The sequence below is a fragment of the Moschus berezovskii genome, chromosome 5 (assembly GCF_049115385.1).
Source record: "Moschus berezovskii isolate FMDL1 chromosome 5, NW_MosBer_1.0, whole genome shotgun sequence".
Classification (NCBI taxonomy): Eukaryota; Metazoa; Chordata; class Mammalia; order Artiodactyla; family Moschidae; genus Moschus; species Moschus berezovskii.
The window spans coordinates 76880310-76900384 of record NC_142464.1 but is presented as its reverse complement, the minus strand read 5'-3'; the positions used below and the strand labels follow the sequence as shown (position 1 = coordinate 76900384).

Here is a 20075-nt window from a genome sequence, read left to right as displayed (position 1 = left end):
TCCATGGGGTCGCAAAGAGTTGGACACCACTGAGCGACTTCACTTTCACTTTCAGGTGTTTATGTATGTGTTAGCAGATCAGTTGTGTCCGACTCTTTTCGACCCCATAGACTATAGCCTTCCAGGCTCCTCCGTCCATGGGATTCTCCAAGCAAGAATACTAGAGTGGGTTGCCATGCCCTTCTCCAGGGTATTGTCCTGACCCAGGGATTGAACCCAGGTCTCCTGCATTGCGGGCAGGTTCTTTTACCACTGAGCCACCAGGGAAGCCCCCAGGTGTTTATACCCAAGAGAAATGAAACACATAATTTGTGGACAAATAGTAGTATTACTCATAATAGCCAAAAATGGAAACAACCCAAATAATCAGCAACTGATAAATTGATAAATAAAATGTGGTATAAGCACACAATAGAATGTCATCCAGCAATAAAAAGGAATGGAGTACCAACACATCCTATGACACAGATGCACCTCAAAAACAGTGGTAAGCGACTAAACAACAACAAAGTGAAAGGAGCCAGCCAATAAATAGATCACATATTATATGATTCCATTTGTATGTTCCGAATAGGCAAATTTGTGGTGGTCTAGAGTAGAGGAGTGGTTTTTTAGGGCTGTGGGAATGGATAGTGAAGGAAAAGGAATTAATTAGTATATAGTTTCTTTCAAGGGGAATGAAAATCTAAAATTAGATGGGCGACGGTTGTACAACTTTGTGAATATGCTAAAATCATGGCACTGCACATGTTGAAAGAATGGGTGAATTACATGGAGTGTGAGTTATATCTCAATAAGACAGCTTTTAACATGCAATTCATTCTAGTTACATCACGTAAAAATGTTTGACTGGATTCCAGTCATTTAGTATCAGCCATTCTTTAACGTGTGATAGACTTCAGTGCCTGAAAACATCAGACATTGCATTTTCCTTTCTCTTTGCCTAAATATGTTTCTTTTCCAGGCACCTATATGAAAAGCATTTAATTCTGTGCTGTGTATACTTAGTGGGTGCTCTTCAAAATTTGTCCCTTTTCAAAACTAAGTGCTAGGAAAAACTTTGCTTCTACTAAGGATGCAAAGTGTTTTCTCTTCCACTCAAAGCTCAATTTTTGTCTTAGTGGGTTTTTTTTGTTGTTGTTGTTGTTTTACTCTTTAATAATTTTGATCTCAGGTGACCTCAGCCAGCAACACCTTGAAGCAGGACTTGGGTTCCCAGTCAGGGATTGGGTCATGGTGGAAAAAGCACCAAATTTTAGCCACTAAAACAGTGGTCAGTGACAAGGGCCCTGGCCCTTCAGCTTTGCAGAAACAATTCCCTTAAAGACAGGAAATAGTAAACAAGTTTGATTGATTAGGAGGAAAAAGAGTACAGTATGTATGGATTGACACACAGGCAGACTCAGAGGAAGAGTCTGAGTTGTACCCTCATGGCAGTTTAAATCGCTCATATGGGGCATTTCTTCCAGGTTTCCTTGAGCCAATTATTATTTATCTGGTTCACAGTCCATATTCGGTATATTTCAGGATCCTCCCATGTGTACATGCATCTCTTAGCCAAGATGGATTCTTTCTCAAAGGCCTATGGGTGCCCTGGCTTTAGTTAGCATCACACCCATTTGACCTCCAAGCAGCCTTTCTGCACATGTGTGGTTGGGGAAGTCTCCTCACTTCAATAATGAGAAATATATGGTCTGGGCAGGGCCCAGTCTCCTCTCTTATTTGTCCTGCCATTCTTATTTTGGAGTTTTGGTCCTTAGGGAGTAAATCTCCAATCACTTTACCCTGGGGGTGCCCATCTACCTCCTGTCTCAAATCCCTGCTGACAGATGTAAACCCAAAAGAACTTTATTGGGAAAATGAAGAGTGAAGGTCTGTCTTCTGTAACTTCTTCAGGCTAGATAGAGGCTTGTAGACGCCACCTCGCTGGGGTCATGGAGCTCTCACTCTGTCTTATTAAATGGGCCCCAGTGTGACTTCTGTTGTGGTTTCAGGAGGATCTGCTGTAGGGAGTGGCTGGAGTCCCTGCATAGCACCATTGTCCTGTGACGCTCTAGAGAAAAGAAACTAATTAGATTAGAAAGCAGGGGCTAAAGATCAGTAAGACTATTATAATCAGAGGCTCAAGCAAGGGTAGGATTCTGCTTGTACAAGGTCAGCATATGTTTCTCTATTTCCAAAATGGAAGTTCTGAACCTGTTGGTCCCAAGTCTCCTTTTGGGAGGGTTAGACATTAGAATTTTCTTCAGTAGGAAAATGAGCAATTCTGACCCTGTACATTACTGTTTTGAGACTTGGGTCTCTAGTAGAAGACCATTTTCCATCAGGAATTTGGCTAAAATTCCTTATGGGATGGATAAAGGGGTCGCCATGGCCCATGATGAACTTAGCTCCGGGTAAACAAATCCAGCATTCTGTCAACCTAGTAGAGGAAGCAAGAGTTTGTGCAATGTGAACCATAGTTTTCTGTCCAGCCTACAGATAAGGGAAATACACATAGAAAAGCTAAGGCAATTAGTAGCTTCATAGTAGCACCAGTCAGGGTCATATTTAAATCACCCAGCATGGGAAGAAAAGTTCAGTGAATTCTGAGAGCAAGAGTGAGAGCAGAGAAAACAATACTTATCTGAATTTACCAGAGCATATCAATTACCCTGTATGTGGATTGGAGTGGAAGTGGAAGGTGGATTGGAGCACCAGGAGGCAACATGAACTTAGTAACTATGGGAACTTAGCCTGTACTTAGCCTAGAGTCTGTTTTAGTTTTTTTAATACAAAGTGAAAGTTGCTCAGTCATGTCTGACTCTTTGTGACCCCATGGACTATACAGTCCATGGAATTCTCCAACACAGAATACTACAGCAGGTAGCCTTTTCCTTCTCCAGTGGATCTTCCCAACCCAGGGATCGAACCCAGGTATCCTGCATTGCAGGAAGATTCTTTACCAGCTGAGTCACAAGAGAAACCAAGAGTCTAAGAAGTGTTCATCTTCTTTTTGAATAGTAGCCTCAGGTCTTCTAGTGGCTCACCCATCCACCTGGAATTTTCAGGCTGTTCTGGTCTTCTGGATCCCGTGGAGACTCAGAGGAAGAGGTGGATTCACAGGGATGGCTGGAATGTGGTTCTTCAGGTTCCTGTAACCTATCACTAGGGACAGGTTCAATCCTGGACAGATGAACCCAGCTGGTGACCCTCTGGAGTTTGACTGCTGTAAGAGTGCTCAGCAAGACTTGGTAAGTACCCTTCCATTTGGGGAGTAGCTGGTTGCCAGGGTACTCATTCTTCCAGGTCTCTGAAAGTACCCAGTCTCCACATTTTACAACAGGGTAGCTGGGACTGTCATCTGGAGCCGGCTGCACTCTAGACATATTCTTGTGTAGTCTTCTGGACCTGGCCCAGATTTATATTGTACTTAAGATGAGGCTGGGTTTCTGGGTCAGTTAGCATGTCCAGAGTAAGGAATGGCCTTCTGTATGTCATTTCAAAAGGGCTTAGCTTAGTAGTTGTTTTAGGAGCTGCCCTGACCCTTAAGATGGCTATTGACAGCAGGTAATACCCTGACTCTGACATTTCCTGACAGAGTTTTTACCCAAATTTTCTTTAGAGTATGATTATCCTGGTTCCACTTTTCCTGAGGACTGAGGTCTCCAGACTGAATCGAGGTGGTATTTAATTCCTAAAATCTGCAAAAGCTGTTGCATGACCTTTGCTACCAGCGAAGGTCCATTGGTCACTCTGAAGATGATGGGGCAATCTGAATCTAGGAATAATTTCCTTTAACCATGAATTAGTCACTTCAGCTGCCTTCTCTGTGCTAGTGGGTAAGGCCTCTATCTATCTAGTAAAGGTATCTATGTTCGTGTCTGACTCTTGTAACCCCATAGACTATAGCCTGCCAGGCTCTTCTGTTCATGGGATTCTCCAGGCAAGAATACTGGAGTGGGTTGCCACTTCCTTCTCCAGGGGATCTTCCCAACCCAGGAATCGAACCCAAGTCTTTTGCATTGCAGGGAGACTTTTTACGGACTGAGCTACGAAGGAAGCCCCCAAACGTATCTATAAAGGCTAATAAGTAGTTGAAGCCCTGGAAAGAGAGCATCTGAATGAAATCTGTTTGCCAGTCTTCTCCTGGGTACATCCCATATCACGAGACAAGACTGGCAAGAGGAAGAGGCTTATTGCCTCCTGGATTATGGGTGGCTCAAAGGGCACAGGCTTGAGTAACTCTTTTGTCTCCAGGAGCCCTTTCCCTGTAAAAAGTTGGAAAATAATCATAGATATTGTACCTCTCCCCAGATGGAGTCATGTGACCCTTTAATAATTTTCCACTGGTCAAAGAGAGATGAGCAATTTCTGATCTATGTGCCACCAGCCATCTCTTTCCTTAGTTTTCCCTCTGTCTCGTGCCCAATTCTCTTTAGAATCCGAGTACCTGGGTATAACTAAGTTAGAAGGGGTAAGGGATGGGATTAGAGCCATTTTGTTGATGGGCATCAGGGTTATTCTCTTTGCTTTTGAATCTGCCCTGTTGTTTCCTTAGGAAATTTGAGAATTTCTTTTGGTGCCTGTGGAAGTGAGTGACTGCCACCTATGTTCGTTCTTTAACAGCTTCTATGAGATGTAAAATCTCAGCCCCATATTTTGTAGAGGAGTTTCCTGCATTTAGAAGTCCTCTCTCTTCCCAGATAGCTGCGAGGGCATGTAAAACAAGGAAGGCATATTCTGAGTCTGTGTGTGTATTTACAATCCTTCCTTCCCCTAAGATTCAGGCTCAAGTTAGAGCTATTAGTTCAGCCTTTTGGGCCGAGGTGTTAGGTAGCACAGGTTTTGCTGCTATGACGCTATGAGCACTCATAATAGCAATACCCTGCCCTCTTGACTATCTCTAACAAAACTACTGCCATCAGTAAACCATTTTTCCTCAGGGTTTTCTATGGCCTGGTCTGTGAGGTCAGAACTACAGGCAAAGATCTGGCCAAGGGTTTCAAGGCAAGAATGTGTTAACTGTGGGCTTTCGTCAGCCATTAAGGTAGCAGAGTTAAAAGTGTGGCAAGTGGAGGATTAACTCTGGGGCATCAAGGAACAAAGCCTAGTACTTGATAGAGTAGCCTCCAGTGACCAACGGTGGCCTTTTATCTTAGAATTCCTTGTACTCGATGAGGGGTCTGGACTTCCAGCAGCTGTCCAAAGGTAATTATTAGCTTCTTCTACCAATAAAGCAGTAGTAGCTACTGCCTGGAGGCAGCCAGGCCAACCTCAGGCCATGGAGTCTGGTTGCTTGGAAGAGTTTGCTTGGAAAAGTATCCTATAGGCTGAGGAACTCCATCCAGACTAAGTCAGACCTGGTCTACTCGAAGGCAAACATATAGTGTGATGAGGAATGAACTCAGATGCAAAAGAGATTGAGTACAATAAACCATTTAGTGTCCTCAGTTCAGTTGCTCAGTCGTGTCTGACTCTACAATCCCATGGACTGCAGCATGCCAGCCTTCCCAGTCCATCACCAACTGCCAGAGCCTGCTCAAACTCATGTCCATCGAGTCAGTGATGCCACGCAAACATCTTATCCTCTGTCGTCTGCTTCTCCTCCTGCCTTCAATCTTTCCCAGCATCAGGGTCTTTTCCAATGAGTCAGTTCTTCATATCAGGTGGCCAAAGTTATTGGAGCTTCAGCTTCAGCATCATTCCTTCCAATGAATATTCAGGACTGATTTCCTTTAGGGTTGACTGGTTGGATCTCTTTGCAGTCCAAGGGACTCTCAAGAGTCTCCTCCAACACCACACTTCAAAAGCATCAATTCTGCAGTGTTCAGCTTTCTTTATGGTCCCACTCTCACATCCATACATAACTAGTGGAAAAACTGTAGCTTTGACTAGATGGACCTTTGCTGGCAAAGTAATGTCTCTGCTTTTTAATACACTGTCTAGGTTGGTCATAGCTTTTCTTCCAAGGAGCAAGTGTCTTTTAATTTCATGGCGGCAGTCACCATCTGCAGTGATTTTGGAGCCCAAGAAAATAAAGTGATCGCTTTACATCCCCTCCTGGCCAATCATAATGTATTAATCCAAATTCCTGAGGACACTACTAGACTCCTTACCCTTACTCTAGTAGTGTCCTCAGGGATTTGGATTAATACATTATGATTGGCCAGGAGGAGATGTATAGGGATCACTGCTGTCAGGTCTTGTGCCACCCTATATTCCCTCTTTGGCTTAACAATTGGAAGAATAGGAGTGTTGCACAGAGACTGGCAGGGCACCAAGAGGCCGTGCTTTAGAATTTTATCCACGAGAGGTTGTAAACCCTTCTTCATTTCCAACTTTATAGGATATTGTCCCTTGTTAGTATAGGCAGTTTCTGGCCTAAGGCTAATCCTTAGAGGTTGGGCATTTATGGCCCTTCCAGGGAGTCCTTTGTCCCATACTGAAAAGTCTACTGCCTGTAGGATATAGCTGGGAATAGAAATGCTCTTATGGCTGGTCTGTCTTAGAGTCAAAATAAGGGGCTTCTCAATGGCCTCCTAACGGACCCCAAGGGAGCTCAGAGGGTCCCTCCCAAGGATAGGGGTAGGACACTGGGGTATAGCTAGAAAGGCGTGTGAAATCAACCATTGCTTCAGTTGGCAAGTGAGAGGCCCAGTGAAATAATGGGTGCAAAACTTTCCATCGACAACAGTCACAGTGCAGCTTTTGGAGGAGAGAGGTCCAACATGAGAAATTAAGACAGAGTAAGTGGTTACCACGTCAATTAAGAAATCGATTTTCTGTTACGTCAAAGACTACCCAAGGCTCCCTGATGGAGATAGACTTCTCACTGGCGAGTGGGGTGTACCCACCAGAATCCCCAGGCCACCTCAGTCATCCAGCATGGCCATCTCAGGAGCAGGAGCCCCCTTCTCCTACAGGACTGAGGGCAGTCCCTCTTCCAATGAACTCTTTGTTTGCAAGTTGGGCATGGTCTGGGGGGCTCTTTCTGGCAATCCAGGCCCAGTGGCCAGTTGACTTGCGTTTGCAATGTTGCTCCTTGTTGGTCTTACCTCCAGATGAATAGTTGGACTTTCTTGGACCCCTTGGGTTGGCCTGAGGTCACAGACATGGCTGACAGCAATGGCTATCAGTTATACATGAGCCCTGGCCTGTCTTTTCTCACACTGGATCCTCTCTTCTCTTGAACTTGGTCTTTATTATTAAATACCCAAAGGCCACAACTAGGAGTGGGACATGGGTGTTTGTGAGCCAAATTGCAACTTCAGGAGTTTCCATCTAATATCAGGGGCAGACTGGCTATGCTGTCCCAGCGGGGACTGACCTTCAGAGTTGGAGGGATCTTTGCTGGTATGTTTCCTAAATGTCTCCATAAGCCACCTATGAAGAAGGACTGGGTTTCCCTTTTCTTCCTGGGTCACTCCTTAACCTTTTTCCTATTTAACTGACTTTTTTATATACTTTCTCGTCCCTTCTAATTGGATCATGTGCTTCTGGGACTTATAATTCCAAGAGTGTTCCTGATTTGAGACTGCATCTCCACGCGTAGCATTGTGTTCAGGTTGATTTCCGGCAAGCTGGTCAGCATGCCCCTGAGCTACTATCCAGACTTTCTCTTTTCCTCAGGAGTATAGCAGGTAGATAGAACTCCTTGCACATCCTTCCAAGTTAAATCATAGACCAGAATGAGGGCATGAAACCCTTCAACAAATTTACTAGGATCTTCAGAAAATCTACCCAGTTCCTATTTGCACTGGGGAAGGAAAGTTATGACCAACCTTGATAGTATATTAAAAAGCAGAGACATTACTTTGCCAACAAAGGTCCGTCTAGTCAAGGCTATGGTTTTTCCCGTGGTCATGTATGGATGTGAGAGTTGGACTGTGAAGAAAGATGATCGCCGAAGAATTGATGCTTTTGAACTGTGGTTCTGGAGAAGACTCTTTTTTTTTTATTTTTTTTATTTTTTATTTTCTTTTTTTTTTACAGTTAAAAGTATTTTTATTAAAAAAGCACAAATGCAAAGAAATGAACAGAGGAAAATTTATGCGTCGAACCTGGACTGGTCACTTATGATAAAATACCTGCTACAATTCCATTCTCCCCAATCATTCCACCTTCACCCTCTCCCACAGAGTCCCAAAGACTGTTCTAAATGCCTATGTCTCTTTTGCAGTCTCTTATACAGGGTTCAGGTTACCATTTTTCTAAATTCCATAAATATGCGTTAATATACAGTATTGATGTTCTTCTTTCTGGCTTACTTCACTCTGTATAATTGGCTCCAATTTCATCCACCTCATTAAAACTGATTCAAATGCATTCTTTTTGATGGCTGAGAAATATTCCATTGTGTATATGTACCAAAGCTTTCTTATCCATTCATCTGCAGATGGACATCTAGGTTGCTTCCATGTCCTGGCTATTATAAACAGTGCTGCAATGAACATTGGAGTACATGTGTCTCTTTCAATTCTGGTTTCCTCGGTGTGTATGCCCAGGAGTGCGATCGCTGGATCATATGGCAGTTCTATTTCCAGTTTTCTGAGGAATCTCCACACTGTTCTTCATAGTGGCTGTACTAGTTTGCATTCCCAGGAACAGTGTAAGAGGGTTCCCTTCTCTCCACACCCTCTCCAGCATTTATTGCATGTAGACTTTTGGACAGCAGCCATTCTGACTGGTGTGAAATGGTATCTCATTGTGGTTTTGATTTGCATTTCTCTGATGATGAGGGATGTTGAGCATTTTTTCATATGTTTGTTAGCCATCTTTATGTCTTCTTTGGAGAAATGTCTGTTTAGTTCTTTGGCCCATTTTTTGATTGGGTCACTTAGTTTTCTGGAATTAAGCTGCAGGAGCTGCTTGTATAATTTGGAGATTAATCCTTTATCAGTTGCTTCATTTGCTATTATTTTCTCCCATTCTGAAGGCTGTCTTTTCACCTTGCTTATAGTTTCCTTTGCTGTGCAGAAGCTTTTGATTTTAATTAGGTCCCATTTGTTTATTTTTGCTTTTATTTCCAATATTCTGGGAGGTGGGTCTTGGAGGATCCTGCTGTGATTTATGTCGGAGAGTGTTTTGCCTACGTTCTCCTCTAGGAGTTTTATAGTTTCTGGTCTTACATTTAGATCTTTAATCCATTTTGAGTTTATTTTGGTGTATGGTGTTAGGAAGTGTTCTAGTTTCATTCTTTTACAAGTGGCTGACCAGTTTTCCCAGCACCACTTGTTAAAGAGACTGTCTTTTCTCCATTTTATATTCTTGCCTCCTTTGTCGAAGATAAGGTGTCCATAGGAGCGTGGGTTTATCTCTGGGCTTTCTATTTTGTTCCATTGATCTATATTTCTGTCTTTATGCCAGTACCATACTGTCTTGATGACTGTGGCTTTGTAATAGAGCCTGAAGTCCGGCAGGTTAATTCCCCCAGTTCCATTCTTCTTCCTCAAAATTGCTTTGGCTATTCGAGGTTTTTTGTATTTCCATACAAATTGTGAAATTATTTGTTCTAGTTCTGTGAAAAATATTGTTGGTAGCTTGATAGGGATTGCATTGAATGTATAAATTACTTTGGGTAGTATACTCATTTTTACAATATTTATTCTTCCAATCCACGAACACGGTATATTTCTCCAACTATTAGTGTCCTCTTTGATTACTTTCACTAGTGTTTTATAGTTTTCTATGTGCAAGTCTTTTGTTTCCTTAGGTAGATATATTCCTAAGTATTTAATTGTTTTCGTTGCAACAGTGAATGGAATAGTTTCCTTAATTTCTCTTTCTATTTTCTCATTATTAGTGTATAGGAATGCAAGGGATTTCTGTGTGTTGATTTTATATCCTGCAACTTTACTGTAATCATTGATTAGCTCTAGTAGTTTTCTGGTAGAGTCTTTAGGGTTTTCTGTGTAGAGGATCATGTCATCAGCGAACAGTGAAAGCTTTACTTCTTCTTTTCCAATCTGTATTCCTTTTATGTCTTTTTCTGCTCTGATTGCTGTGGCCAAAACTTCCAGAACTATGTTGAATAGTAGTGGTGAGAGTGGGCACCCTTGTCTTGTTCCTGACTTTAGGGGAAATGCTTTCAGTTTTTCACCATTGAGGATAATGTTTGCTGTGGGTTTGTCATATATAGCTTTTATTATGTTGAGGTATGTCCCTTCAATTCCCACTTTCTGGAGGGTTTTTATCAAAAATGGATGTTGAATTTTGTCAAAGGCTTTCTCTGCATCTATTGAGATAATCATATGCTTTTTATTTTTCAGTTTGTTAATGTGGTGTATTACGTTGATTGATTTGCGGATATTGAAGAATCCTTGCATTCCTGGGATAAAGCCCACTTGGTCATGATGTATGATCTTCTTAATGTGTTGTTGGATTCTGATTGCTAGAATTTTGTTAAGGATTTTTGCATCTATGTTCATCAGTGATATTGGCCTATAGTTTTCTTTTTTTGTGGGGTCTTTACCAGGTTTTGGGATTAGGGTGATGGTGGCCTCATAGAATGAGTTTGGAAGTTTCCCTTCCTCAGCAATTTTCTGGAAGAGTTTGAGTAGAATAGGTGTTAGCTCTTCTCTAAATTTTTGGTAGAATTCAGCTGTGAAGCCGTCTGGACCTGGGCTTTTGTTTGCTGGGAGATTTTTTATTACAGTTTCAATTTCCGTGCTTGTGATGGGTTTGTTCAGATTTTCTATTTCTTCCTGGTTCAGTTTTGGAAAGTTGTACTTTTCTAGGAATTTGTCCATTTCTTCCAGGTTATTCATTTTATTGCCATATAATTGCTGATAGTATTCTCTAATAATCCTTTGTATTTCTGTGTTGTCAGTTGTGATCTCTCCATTTTCATTTCTAATTTTATTGATTTGGTTCTTCTCCCTTTGTTTCTTGATGAGTCTGGCTAGTGGTTTGTCAATTTTATTCACCTTCTCAAAGAACCAGCTTTTGGCTTTGTTGATTTTTGCTATGGTCTCTTTTGTTTCTTTTGCATTTATCTCTGCCCTAATTTTTATGATTTCTTTCCTTCTACTGACCCTGGGGTTCTTCATTTCTTCCTTTTCTAGTTGCTTTAGATGTAGAGTTAGGTTATTTAGTTGACTTTTTTCTTGTTTCTCGAGGTGTGCCTGTATTGCTATGAACTTCCCCCTTAGCACTGCTTTTACAGTGTCCCAGAGGTTTTGGGTTGTTGTGTTTTCATTTTCATTCATTTCTATGCATATTTTGATTTCTCTTTTGATTTCTTCTATGATTTGTTCATTATTCAGCAGCGTGTTGTTCAGTCTCCATATGTTGGCACTTTTAATAGTTATTCTCCTGTAATTGAGATCTAATCTTACTGCATTGTGGTCAGAAAAGATGCTTGGAATGATTTCAATTTTTTTGAATTTACCTAGGCTAGATTTATGTCCCAGGATGTGATCTATCCTGGAAAAGTTTCCGTGTGCGCTTGAGAAAAAGGTGAAATTCATTGTTTTGGGGTGAAATGTCCTATAGATATCTATTAGGTCTAACTGTTCTATTATATCATTTAAAGATTGTGTTTCCTTGTTAATTTTCTGTTTAGTTGATCTATCCATAGATGTAAGTGGGGTGTTAAAATCTCCCACTATTATTGTGTTATTGTTAATTTCCCCTTTCATACTTGTTAGTAATTGTCTTACATATTGCAGTGCTCCTATGTTAGGTGCATAAATATTTATAATTGTTATATCTTCTTCTTGGATTGATCCTTTGATCATTATGTAGTTTCCTTCTTTGTCTCTTTTCACAGCCTTTGTTTTAAAGTCTATTTTATCTGATATGAGTATTGCTACTCCTGCTTTCTTTTGGTCTCTATTTGCATGGACTATCTTTTTCCAGCCCTTCACTTTCAGTCTGTATGCATCCCTCGTTTTGAGGTGGGTCTCTTCTAGACAACATATATGGGGGTTTTGTTTTTGTATCCATTCAGCCAGTCTTTGTCTTTTGGTTGGGGCATTCAACCCATTTACGTTTAAGGTAATTATTGAAAAGTACGATCCCGTAGCCATTTTCTTTATTGCTTTGGGTTCAAGTTTATACACTCTTTCTGTGATTCCTGTCTATAGAAGATCCTTTAGCATTTGTTGGAGAGCTGGTTTGGTGATGCTGAATTCCCTCAGCTTTTGCTTGTCTGTAAAGCTTTTGATTTCTCCTTCATATTTGAATGAGATCCTTGCTGGGTATAGTAATCTGGGCTGTAGGTTATTTTCTTTCATCACTTTAAGTATATCTTGCCACTCCCTTCTGGCCTGAAGAGTTTCTGTTGAAAGATCAGCTGTTATCCTTATGGGAATCCCCTTGAGTGTTATTTGCTGCTTTTCCCTTGCTGCTTTTAATATTTGTTCTTTGTGTTTGATCTTTGTTAATTTGATTAATATGTGTCTTGGAGTATTTCGCCTTGGGTTTATCCTGTTGGGGACTCTCTGGATTTCTTGGACTTGGGTGATTATTTCTTTCCCCATTTTAGGGAAGTTTTCAACTATTATCTCCTCAAGTATTCTCTCATGGTCTTTCTTTTTGTCTTCTTCTTCTGGGACTCCTATGATTCGAATGTTGGAGCGTTTAACATTGTCCCAGAGGTCTCTAATATTGTCCTCATTTCTTTTAATTCGTTTTTCTTTTTTCCTCTCTGTTTCATTTATTTCTACAATTCTATCTTCTAGTTCGCTTATCCTGTCTTCTGCCTCTGTTATTCTACTGTTTGTTCCCTCCAGAGTGTTTCTGATCTCATCTATTGCATTATTCATTGTATATTGACTCTTTTTTATTTCTTCTAAGTCCTTATTAAATCTTTCTTCCATCTTCTCAATCCTTTTCTCCAGGTTATTTATCTGTAACTCCATTTTACTTTCAAGATTTTGAATCATTTTCACCATCAAAATTCGAAATTCTTTATCAGGTAGATTCCCTATATCTTCTTCTTTTGTTTGTGTTGGTGGGCAATTATCTTGTTCCTTTACTTGCTGGGTATTTCTCTGCCTCTTCATCTTGCTTATATTGCTTTGCTTGGGGTGTCCTTTCCCTCTTCTTGCAGTTTGTGGAGTTCTCTTTATTATGTAGTTTCTTCGCTGTGTGTGGGGTTGGACAGGTGACTTGTCCGGGTTCCCTGGTTAGGGAAGCATGTGTCAGTGTTCTGGTGGGTGGAGCTGGATTTCTTCTCTTTCCTTTAGAAGACAATGGGCTGCTTTTCTGGGAGCCTGATGTCCTCTGCCAGTATTCAGAAGTTGTTTTGTGGACTTTACTCCACGTTCAAATGTTCTTTTGATGAATTTGTGGGGAAGAAAGTGGTCTCGCCGTCTTGTTCCTTCCTCCCCAGAACACTGGATTCTTATATTCCACTTGGTCGTGGAGTATCTCTTCCCAGCTGCTCCAGCAAGGCGCAGCCGCTGTACCTTACCTTGGACGAGGGGTATCTCCTCAAGGCCGCCCCTCCTGCTTTGAATGTGGATCAGCTCCTCTCGGCCCTCCGGTGCCCAAGCAGCCACCGCCTCCTGGACGTGGTACAGCTCCTCTCGGCCACCGCCCTAACCCTGGGAGCGGGGCAGCTCCTCTCAGCCACGATTCTACACCTGGTCGGTTGCGCCGGGAGCCGGGCGTCTCTCGCGTCTGCGCCGCCGGGAGCCGGGCGTCTCTCGCGTCTGCGCCGCCGGGAGCCGGGCGTCTCTCGCGTCTGCGCCGCCGGGAGCCGGGCGTCTCTTGCTGGAGAAGACTCTTGAGAGTCCCTTGGACTGCAAGGAGATCCAACCAGTCCATTCGAAAGGAGATCAATCCTGAGTGTTCATTGGAAGGACTGATGCTAAAGCTGAAACTCCAATACTTTGGCCACCTCATATGACGAGTTGACTCACTGGAAAAGACTCTGATGCTGGGAAAGGTTGGGGGTGGGAGGAGAAGGGGACGACAGAGAATGAGATGGCTGGATGGCATCACCGACTCTGTGGACATGAGTTTGAGTGAACTCCGGGAGTTGGTGATGGACAGGGAGGCCTGGTGTGCTGTGATTCATGGGGTCGCAGAGAGTCGGACATGACTGAGCAACTGAACTGAACTGAACTCAGTTAAAGAGAAGGGCACAAGTATTCCAATTGTCCCCTCACCATTTGCCACTTCCCTAAGACAGTACAATTTCTCTGGTCCGGGGTGATAGGAAGCTCCACTGCGTGTTACCCTAGAAGTACTAGTCTCTGTTTCTTGAGGTAACAGGGGGAACGGAGAGACATAGGGAGATGGAGTTTGAGGGACATAGAGAGGTGGAGTTTGGAATTGGTCAGAGGGGCCAGGAGAAGTAGGTGGCGAGGGAGAGGTAGGAATACTGTCAGGAACAGGGAGAGCTCAGTTGCCATGCTGAGAGACAGGAGAGCTTAGAAGGGGATCATCCAAAATGTTGGGAGAGTCTTCTGGTTGTCCAGGTTTTAAATGGCAAGAGCCGTATAGGGTGGGAATTTGGTAAAGGAGCACGAAGGCCTGAACATAGGGCATCTCACTCCACTTTCTCATCCTGCAGCATTAAAGATCCAGTTGCAGAATAGCATTATACTTTAGAAACTCATATTCAGATCATTTTTCTCTGTTTCCCAAAATATACAAAGGCCAGGCACTGCTGTAGTAGAACTGAAGTTTCTCCCTTCTTAATCCTTTGATTTCAAAGAATTTACAGTTCTTAAGTATACACTCCAGAGGTTCTCCTTCTGGCTTAGAAGGGGATTCTGCCATGTAGTACTCTGCAACCAATAACAAGAAAGCACTCCTAAAATGGAATCCTAGGAACATTGACCAGGAAACCTGAAGGAGTTTAGGGTGTTCCTCAAATTCCCTGAGAACCTGATTGGGTTTCAAGCATCCTCTACATGCCAGTTGAGTTCTGGTCAGGCGTCTTACACCCTCCTTGTGACCTTGCACTAGGTGCCTGCCCCAGTACAGCCAGAGAAGTGTTTTTAAACCAGTCCAGATATGTTTCCAGGACTTTCCTGAAGAGAGATCCCTTGTCCGTAGAGCTTATGCCCTCCAGTTTATGCTGGAGTGTATTTCTTGAGACTGAGCATCCACAAAGTTTATAATTTGGGCTTCTGATTAGCTGCCAGCCCAATAGGCTGTCTGTAGCAATGTGGAGGCTGCCAAGGCTCGGAGTGAAGGGGATCCGATAGATGCAAAGAGGAACCCTTGGAAAACTTGGAGCTAGGCATACGAGAAACATGCGCTTGCTAGCCCAAAAGCAAAGGATGGCCTTGGACACGTAAAACACAGCGAAAGCAAGACTTTTAATGACTGTCTTGTAAGATCGGGTGTCTGGTGAGCAGGCACACCCAGGACAGTTACAGCAAGCAATTTATTCTCTAGCATGCAAGTCCCTCCCCCAGTTCCTCATTGGCTGAGTACTATGGGGTGAAAGTCTTCCCAGAGGTTGCCTAAGTTTATTCCCTTCCTCCTTATGGGCTGGCCCCTCACTGACATCTTGTTTTCCTCTTTCCCATGCAGTTATTCCTGTTCTTATGTTTTGAATTCACCGATAGAATGAGCCCGCCCAAAACCCTAGATATCCCACCTTCCCTTTGTCTGCCTAGACTTTCCAGTTTTGTAACTCCTACGGTTGCTACAACAGCAATGTCATTATTCAAGCTAGTTATTAATAGTTCCTCATCCTTAAGTTAGCGTTTATTCTTGAAAATGGACCATTAAACATGAATGTTTCTTATGGGCACTAGGGAAGATGGCATGGGGTTCAAGGCTTGAGGGCCAGGCCAGGAGGCAAAGCAATTCTCAGAGTAGATTTCTGGGCATAGAGTGAGGTGAGAGACTAGACAGCAGAAGAACCCAAAACGACCCCTACATTGTAAGGTGGATTCTTAACCACTGGAACACCAGGGAAGCCCAAGGCCAATCATTTCGATTTGTCCAATTCACAGTCCATAACTGGTATATCTCAGGATCCTCCCATGTGTGTGCACACATCTCTTAGCCAAGATTGATTCTACCTCAAAGGCCTGTGGGTAGCCTTGTATTAGCATCATTCCCCTTTGACCGCAAAGGAGCCTTCTGCACATGTGCGGTCAGGGAGGTCTCCTGACTTCAAGAATGAGAAATAGTTGTCTGGGCAGGGCCCAGCCTCCTCCCTTAATTGTCTTGCTATCCTTACGGCAGAAGGTGAAGAGAAACTCAAAAGCCTCTTGATGAAAGTGAAAGAGGAGAGTGAAAAAGTTGGCCGGGAAAAATATCAATAATCTCAGATATGCAGATGACACCACCCTTATGGCAGAAGGTGAAGAGGAACTCAAAAGCCTCTTGATGAAAGTGAAAGAGGAGAGTGAAAAGGTTGGCTTGAAGCTCAACATTCAGAAGACGAAGATCATGGCATTTGGTCCCATTACTTCATGGGAAATAGATGGGGAAACTGTGGAAACAGTGTCAGACTTTATTTTTTTGGGCTCCAAAATCACTGCAGATGCTGATTGCAGCCATGAAATTAAAAGACGCTTACTCCTTGGAAGGAAAGTTATGACCAACCTAGACAGTATATTAAAAAGCAGAGACATTACTTTGCCAACCAAGGTCTGCCTAATCAAGTCAATGGTTTTTCCCGTGGTCATGTATGGATGTGAGAGTTGGACTGTGAAGAAAGCTGAGCACCGAAGAATTGATGCTTTTGAACTGTGGTGCTGGAGAAGACTCTTGAGAGTCCCTTGGACTGCGAGGAGATCCAACCAGTCCATTCTAAAGGAGATCAATCCTGGGTGTTCATTGGAAGGACTGATGCTAAAGCTGAAACTCCAATACTTTGGCCACCTCATATGACGAGTTGACTCACTGGAAAAGACTCTGATGCTGGGAAAGGTTGGGGGCAGGAGGAGAAGGGGACGACAGAGAATGAGATGGCTGGATGGCATCACCGACTCGATGGACATGAGTTTGAGTGAATTCCAGGAGTTGGTGATGGACAGGGAGGCCTGGTGTGCTGTGATTCCTGGGGTCGCAGAGAGTCGGACACGACTGAGCGACTGAACTGAACTGAAAGCTCAACATTCAGAAAACTAAGATCATGGAAACTGGTCCCATCACTTCATGGGAAATAGATGGAAAAACAGTGGAAACAGTGTCAGACTGTTTTTTGGGGCTCCAAAATCACTGCAGATGTTGATTGCTGCCATGAAATTAAAAGACGCTTACTCCTTGGAAGGAAAGTTATGACCAACCTAGATAGCATATTAAAAAGCAGAGACATTACTTCGCCAACAAAGGTCCGTCTAATCCAGGCTATGGTTTTTCCAGTGGTCATGTATGGATGTGAGAGTTGGACTGTGAAGAAAGCTGAGCGCTGAAGAATTGATGCCTTTGAACTGTGGTGCTGGAGAAGACTCTTGAGAGTCTCTTGGACTGCAAGGAGATCCAACCAGTCCATCCTAATAGAGATCAGTCCTGGGTGGTCATTGGAAGGACTGATGCAGAAGCTGAAACTCCAATACTTTGGCCACCTGATGTGAAGAACTGACTCACTGGAAAAGACTCTGATGCTGTGAGGGATTGGGGGCAGGAGGAGAAGGGGATGACAGAGGATGAGATGGCTGGATGGCATCACCTACGCAATGGACATGAGTTTGGGTAAACTACGGGAGTTGGTGATGGACAGGGAGGCCTGGCGTGCTGTGATTCATGGGGTCGCAAAGAGTTGGACACAACTGAGTGACTGAGCTGAACTGAACTGAACTGATTCTTGTCTTGGAGTTTTGGGTGAATCTCCAACAGATATACCTGCTCCCCACCATGGTGGGGTGGGGGTGGAGGTGGGGTTGATCACAGCTAACTATAAAGGAGTCTGGAAAATGCTGTCTAGCTATGAGCCCACAAAGGAAAGAAACTAAGTTTTGGTGAGCAGCCATCCATTTCTGCTGTAAAAACCTACCTTATACATCCTGTGGGCCTTGTGCTAAGCTTGTTTGACAATTACATTTATCATCTCTCCATCCTGAGATCATTGCCTTTGCTAGGTTTTCTCTGGGGGTTCCCTCATAGCTCAGTTGGTAAAGAATCTGCCTTTAATGCATTAGATCCCAGTTCAATCCCTGAGTCAGGAAGATCTGCTGGAGAAGGGATAGGCTACCCATTCTAGTATTCTTGGGCCTCCCTTGTGGCTCAGCTGGTAAAGAATCTGCCTGCAATGTGGGAGACCTGAATTCAATCCCTGGGTTGGGAAGATCCCCTGGAGAAGGGAAAGGCTGTCCACTCCAGTATTCTGGCCTGGAGAATTCCATGGACTGTATAGTCCATGGGGTCACAAAGAGTCAGACATGACTGAGCAACTTTCACTTCATTTATTCAGATTTTCTCTCATTCTGACTTTTTTTCCAACTGCAGAAACAAGAAACATACTCAGGATGCAAAGGGCAATCTCATCAGAGGTTTTTCCCCCCTTCCTTTTTACAAAGGGGTAATGTTTTAGTTTATAATAATTATTATGACTTATCATTTTGTCTCTGGGTGGCACATGGCAAGAAATTTTATGATTCCAGATCCTTTTCTTTGTACCTGGTAAGTTTGAATTATATTGTCCCTATAGTCAGTTAACTATGAAGTTGCTTTTATTTCCCAAATATCCTAAGTCAAATAGAATGCTCATATGAATTTTTAATTAACTTGCTCTTCATTGAATGTCATTGCTATTTAAATAGTTACTGCATATTTTTTTACTCATCACATATAGGGTATGAGTTAATTGTATAACTGATAACAGCATCATCCAGTTTGCCCTGCTCCGTGAATGCATCCATTATGTGTAAATTCATTGCTGCTACCTCAGTTTTTGTGTTTACAATCTGCCTGGTTTAAATTTTATTTCAAAGGCCATGGCCTTTTCATTTTTGTCTGAGTCTGTTCTAGGACCTCAAATGGCCATTTGCATTGTTACTCTGCATGGAAATGAATGAAGCCCATTATGGCACTGCCCACTGCTTCCTTCTGCCTCCCCTATTTCTTGCAGCATGAGCACATCAAGTTCAGTCAGAACATGTTGAGACTATTTTTCTTTTTATCAGAAGACAAGAATCTCTACTAAGAGATAGTACTTTTATGGTATAATAAAGATGTTCTGATCTAGCAAAAAACAGAAGTGTTTTTCTTTGAAGAGGTGAAATAAAGAGAAACCATCCGTGTAATTTCAGGCTCTCAATTATGCTCATTAATTTTTTCAAAAAAAGAGTATTCTCTGACTTCAGGATAAGCTCAGTTCCTGTTTTACATTGACAAGTGTTTACTTCTCACTCGAACCACGTGTCCACAGTGGTTTGACTGCACCTGTGCTCCATCATCATGCATCTGGAACTCAAGCTTAGGAGCAGTGCCTACCTGCAGGTCTCCTGGAAGGACCACATCACTTCCACCTACACTGGCCAAGCCAGTCTCAATGGGACAGAGTCTGCTCGAGGAGTTGGAAAGTGTTTTTGGATAATAATGCAGTCAATTACAATTCTCTTTAAAAAAAAAAAAAATAGAAGATATAGTTCAGTTGTTTAATTTTAGTTAGTCTTTGATTAGTAGTTATTTAATTATCTTTGTTTCCCTGGTTTTTTTTTACCTAATACATTATGAATATTTTATCATGTCAATAAAGTGTCTTGTGCACAGTAACTATTAACAGCTGGTTAATACTCCACAGCATCAGATCAGATCAGATCAGTCGCTCAGTCGTGTCCGACTCTCCGCGACCCCATGAATCACAGCACGCCAGGCCTCCCTGTCCATCACCAACTCCCGGAGTACACTCAAACTCATGTCCACAGAGTTGGTGAGGCCATCCAGCCATCTCATTCTCCGTCGTCCCCTTCTCCTCCCGCCCCCAACCTTTCCCAGCATCAGAGTCTTTTCCAGTGAGTCAACTCGTCGCATGAGGTGGCCAAAGTATTGCAGTTTCAGCTTTAGCATCAGTCCCTCCAATGAACACCCAGGATTGATCTCCTTTAGAATGGACTGGTTGGATCTCCTTGCAGTATAAGGGACTCTCAAGAGTCTTCTCCAGCACCACAGTTCAAAAGCATCGATTCTTCGGCGATCAGCTTTCTTCACAGTCCAACTCTCACATCCATACA

At 42.8% G+C, this 20075-nt stretch overlaps 1 pseudogene; it reads left to right on the top strand.

Moving 5' to 3' along the window:
* The first annotated feature begins 5156 nt into the window (after positions 1-5156).
* Positions 5157-20075, top strand: part of LOC148777854 (small ribosomal subunit protein uS12-like) — a 42525-nt pseudogene continuing 27606 nt past the window's right edge.